Source organism: Macrobrachium rosenbergii, chromosome 54 (assembly GCF_040412425.1).
Source record: "Macrobrachium rosenbergii isolate ZJJX-2024 chromosome 54, ASM4041242v1, whole genome shotgun sequence".
Classification (NCBI taxonomy): domain Eukaryota; kingdom Metazoa; phylum Arthropoda; class Malacostraca; order Decapoda; family Palaemonidae; genus Macrobrachium; species Macrobrachium rosenbergii.
Window position 1 is genome coordinate 15,217,119 of NC_089794.1, and position 6,399 is coordinate 15,223,517.

Genomic DNA, 6,399 nt, shown 5'->3' on the forward strand with positions numbered 1-6,399 from the left:
ATTGTGAAGAAGTAGAGGATTTCTTTCAAGATTTTGTATTGATGCAACACTGGAAATTCTGGAAGACTGTGAAGTGATGTAAGACTCAAATTTTTAGTCCATTGTGTCGTGACAAAAGTCATATTTCTGGAAGATTGTGAAATGGTGAAAAACTGTGTAATGATGTTGAGATGGAAGCTTGAAATTTATTGAAGGTTTTTGAATGATAAGGCTGAGAAAATTGGGAAATTATGCGAAAAATCTGGAAATCTGTGAAACAGTGAAAGGTGATAAGTTGTGGATCATTATGAACTGAAGTTTTTCAAAGATTATGGAATGATAAAAACATGATATTGATGAGCGAGTGTGTAAGATGAAAGGCTGTAGATTTTTTATGACTGTTAAACGACAAAATACTGTGTGATTGTGAAATACAATTTTTTGAAAGTTTGATATGGTGAATGACTGAAATTTTGAATAATGGAAGACGAATTGTAGAGAAACTGTGAAAGGGTGAAATAATGTATAATTTTGAACAAATGGCATTTTGGAAGGATTTTTTGTGTATCACGAAGATGGGAAAAAGCACGTTAAACGAAGAGGAAGAAGAAGGAAGATTCTGAAAATAAAAAAGAAATTATTTTAGGGCTTAAAAGATTATGGAAAAACTGAAAGCCCTAATGAAAAACAGGAAGAAACCAGAAGAAACCAGAAGAAACCAGAAGAAACCCGATAACATTCCTTCGCGGGAAGTAACATTGGTACTAAAGAGGTGATGATCTGATTGAGGAAACTTATTCCATTTCAATTCCAGTCCGTCTCTGGATGATGGCGCCTTCAGTTACCTCAGATATCATTTCCCTAATATTATTTACTATGACTGCTGACACTGATGCCCTCCAATACCCTCGCTAACGCCAGATCTTTTGAGATACGCCGATTCCCACGTCTTCCAGAGATCTGCGGGGGAAAGTTTGCAAGCAGCGGAGCGAAAGAAGAGAGAAAGGAAAGGATAGGAAAAGAAAGTTGTTCCGTTCTGGGAAATGGTCGAGATTGGAAATCGGAGTTCACCTTTCAAAATGCCGTGAGGAGTCATTTAGGAAAATGGCCAGAGGAGTATAACGCTGGGAAGAAACTATTTGATCGATAGAAACCAAATCCTGATGAATTTATTATTATTATTATTATTATTATTATTATTATTATTATTATTATTATTATTATTATTATTATTATTCTGAAGGAGTACTGGAGCGTGTTTTAATATTTTGTAGGTGGAAAGATTAAGAATTCGTCAGTTTTAAGGATGAAACCTCCTTTGAATGGAATGGAATTTTTAGTTAATGTTGATAGATAGATAGATAGACAGATATGTAGATATATAAATATAAAAATATAGATACATATATATATATATATATATATATATATATGTATATGTATGTATATATATATAAATATAAATTTATATATATATATATATATATATATATATATATATATATATATATATATATATATATATATATATATATATATAATCATGAAGTTAAAATGTCGCTTAATATCAAATTCACGCTACCTCAGGAATATCTCCGATGGAGAATTATCACCGAAGGGGAATTTATAAGTGATAAATGGATTGGCTCAGTGGTAACGTCGACTGTAGTTGCTGGATAAGTTCTGTGTCGAGGGTTCGTGACCCGGCAGTACCAATCCATTTATCACTTACAAATTCCCCTTCGGTGATAATTCTCCATCGGAGATATTCCCTGGGTAGCATGAATTTGATATTAAGCGACATTTGTAGCTTCATGATTGTATATAAATCATGGTGTGATAAAAAATATATATATATATATATATATATATATATATATATATATATATATATAGAGAGAGAGAGAGAGAGAGAGAGAGAGAGAGAGAGAGAGAGAGAGAGAGAGAGAGAGAGTATGGAGCATTTATATGTATGTGTATGTGTGTGCATAACTGCCAATTTTAAGTTTGTGTCTTGCAACCTCTTAAACATCATGGACGTGAAAGAAATCAACCAAAAAAAAGGGAAAGAAAAAAGAATCCCACCCCTAAACATTTATATTCCATCCCAGTGACAAACTGATTGCGTTCTGAAGGCTTAACTTTGATTTCCGATTCCACGCCGTTCCCAAATGGTGGAACTTTTTTTTCTTCTTTTTCTTGATTACCTTTCTCCCCCTTTTTTGTTTTTCCTCTCTCTCTCTCTCTCTCTTTCTCTCTCTCTCTCTCTCTCTCTCTCTCTCTCTCTCTCTCTCTCTCTCTCTCCATTTCCGATTCTACACCGTTTCCAAATGGTGGAGCTTTCTCTTCTTTTTCTTGATTTCCGTTCTCTTTTTTTGTTTTTCCTCTCTCTCTCTCTCTCTCTCTCTCTCTCTCTCTCTCTCTCTCTCTCTCTCTCTCTCTCTTTCAATTCCACATCGTTCCCAACTGGTGGAACTTTCTCTTGTTCTTGATTACTTTTCTCCCACTTTTTGTTTTTTCCTCTCTCTCTCTCTCTCTCTCTCTCTCACTCTCTCTCTCACACACACACACACACCCCGATTTCACGCCATTCTCTAATGGTAGAACTTTCTATTTTTTTTCTTTATTACCTCTCTCTCTCTCTCTCTCTCTCTCTCTCTCTCTCTCTCTCTCTCTCTCTCTCTCTCTCTCTCTCCCGATACCACACCTTTCCCAAATGGTGGAACTTTCCCTCCTCTTTTCTTTAATAATACCCCCTCCCTCTCTCTCTCTCTCTCTCTCTCTCTCTCTCTCTCTCTCTCTCTCTCTCTCTCCCCGATTCCACACCTTTCTCAGATGGTGGAACTTTCTCTTCTTTTTCTTTAATACCTCCCCCTTCTCTCTCTCTCTCTCTCTCTCTCTCTCTCTCTCTCTCTCTCTCTCTCTCTCTCTCTCTCTCTCTGCACGAAAACGTCCGCTTGACACATCTCGCCAAAGATGTGCGGGAATCAACAGCGTATCTCAAAAGATGTGTGGGGCGGGGGTTGGGGGGTGGGGGTATTAGAGGATACTAAGAAGGGTTATCAGGGAAATGGGGGAGGGAGGAAATCATGGCCGTGGCATCCGAAGGGGCGCCTTGGTTCACGCGATCACGCAAATTGATAGATAAATAGATAGATATAGATAGATAGAATTAGATACATGATAGATAGATGGATAGGTAGAGGGATAGATAGATAGATAGATGGATATATATGAATATCGATGTCGCTAGATAGATAGAAATAGATATCGATAGATAATTAGATAGATAGATATAGGTGTCGAGAGATAGATAGGCAGATAGATAGATATAGATATTGATAGATAGATAGATAGACAGATAGATAGATACAGATATTGATAGATATATTGATATAGATATCGATAGATAGATAGGCAGATAGATAGAAATAGATATTGATAGATATATAGATATAGAGAGATAGATATAGATATCGATAGATAGATAGATAGATAGACAGATAGATAGATTAGATAGATTTATATATCGATAGATAGATATAGATATCGATAGATAGATAGAAATAGTAGATATCAGTAGATAGATAGATAGATATAGATATCGACAGATAGATAGGCAGATAGATATAGATATTGATAGGTATAGATATACTGTAGATTTCGAGAGATAGATAGATAGAAATAGATATCGATAGGTAGATAGAATAGATATCAACAGATAGATATAGATATCGACAGATAGATAGATAGATAGATATAGATAGGCTGATAGATAGATATAGATATTGATAGATAGATAGGCAGATAGATAGATGTAGATATTGATAGGTATATGGATATACTATAGATATCGAGAGATAGATAGATAGAAATAGATATAAAACGATAGATATGGATATCGACAGATAGATAGATATTGATATCGATAGATAGATAGATACAGATATTGATAGACAGATAGGCAGATAGATAGATATAGATATTGATAGATTTATAGATATCGAGAGATAGATAAATAAAGATATTGATAGATAGATAGATATCGATAGATATCGATAGATACAGATATCGATAGATAGATAGATAGATATAGATATAGAGAGATAGATAGATAGAAGTAGATATCGATAGATATCGAGAGATAGATAAATAAAGATATCGATAGATAGATAGATAGAGATAGATATCGAAAGATACAGATATCGATAGATAGATAGACAGATAGATAGATATAGATATCGAGAGATAGGTAGATAGAAACAGATATCGATAGATAGATAGATAGATAGTTAGATAGATAGATAGATAAGGATATTGATAGATAGATAGACAGGTAGATATAGATAGCGATAGATAAATAGATATAGATATCGATAGATAGATAGAAATAGATATCGATAGATAGATAAAGATAGAAATAGATATCGATAGATAGAAATAGATATCAATATATAGATGAATAGAAATAGATATCAATAGATAGATAGATAGATATAGATATTGATAGATAGATAGACAGGTAGATATAGATATCGATAGATAGATAGATATGGATATTGATAGATAGAAATAGATATTGATAGATAGATAGGTAGAAATAGATATCGATAGATAGATAGATAGATAGATAGATAGATAGATAGATAGATAGATAGATAGATAGAAATAGATATCGATATGTAGATAGATAGAAATAGATATCGATAGATAGATAGAAATAGATATCGATATGTAGATAGATAGAAATAGATATCGATAGATAGATAGAAATAGATATCGATAGATAGATAGAAATAGATATTGATAGATAGATAGAAATAGATATCGATAGATAGATAAAAATAGATATCGATAGATAGATGGATAGAAAATAGAAATAGATATCGATAGATAGATAGATAGAAAATAGAAATAGATATCGAAAGATAGACAGAAATAGATATCGATAGATAGGTAGATAGAAATAGATATCGATAGAGAGATAGATAGATAGAAATAGGTATCGATAGATAGATAGGTAGATATAGATATCGAAATGTCACTGACTTTATTTTTAGTATCGCCTTATGATCGGGTCATATTTCCTGACTGAATATCATTTTTTATTTTTTAGTTTTTTCGATTTTGTCATATCACGGTTTTTCACTTGTGGGCCGTTTTATGTCTTCTTATCAGGCGGAACGTGAATGTTCGTCGACTTTTTATCTATAAAAATAATAATAATAATGATAATAATAATAATAATTATGATAATAATCTCTCGTAGGGGGTTAGTACCGTCAGCGCACCTCTCGTGGTAATAATAATAATAATAATAATAATAATAATAATAATAATAATAATAATAATAATAGGTAGACCTTCGTGTGGAAATTAGTCACTTCAGTGCACCTCTCGTGGTAATAATAATAATAATATTGATATTAACCCCTCATAGGGATTAGTACCGTGAGTGCGTCTCAAGTGGTAATAATAATAATAATAATAATAATAATAATAATAATAATAATAATAATAAACCCTCATCGGGATTAGTTCCGTCAGTGCATCTCAAGTGGTGCACTGTAGGCATTACTAAGGGATGTCTGCAGCTTCCCTTTAGGCCCAAGCTGCGCTCGCATTTTAGCCTTTTACTTTACCTCCATTCTCCCTTCCTTTCTTCAGTATTGCTGTCCAACCACTCTAACTATCAGTTCTTAGTGCAAATGCGGGAATGAAATTCTGAAGATATCTAAAAAAAAAAAATTATTAAATTCTAGAGAAGGTCTTTGAAATTGATGAAATGCTGAAGAAGATATTTAAAATTGATGAAATTTTTAGGACTTTTAAAATTGATGAAATTCTGAAGATAACTTAAAATTGATAAAATTCTGAAGAGAAGAGAAGACATTAAAATTGATGAAATTCTGAAGAAGATATTTAAAATTGATAAAATTCTGAAGACATTTAAAACTGATGAAATGTTGAAGAGGCCATTGAAAATGATGAAATTCTGAAGATATTTAAAAACTGACGAAACTCTGGAGGAGACATTTAAAACTGATAAAATTCTGAAGAAATTTAAAATTGATGAAATTCTGAGGAAGGTATTTAAAATGAATGCACTGAAGAAGACACCAAGACGTTTTCTGCACAGGTAGACAAAACGGAGAATTACATCCCGTGATGAGATCTTCATGTGAAACACGAATGTCCCCGACGGCAGTTTTTTTTTGAGTGTGAAGGTCACTGCTGATGTCATAAGGTCAGTGACCTTGGCGTCGTCTGAAAGGACTTCATTAGTGGAGTGTATATGGAAAATATTAAGTCTTAATCTCCTATAATTCAGGGTTATGTCCAAGGTTAAAGTTCTATCCAAAGAGACAGACGAATCTTTCAGCAGCGTAGGAGGAGCTAGGACAGCGTAGGCGTGACAGA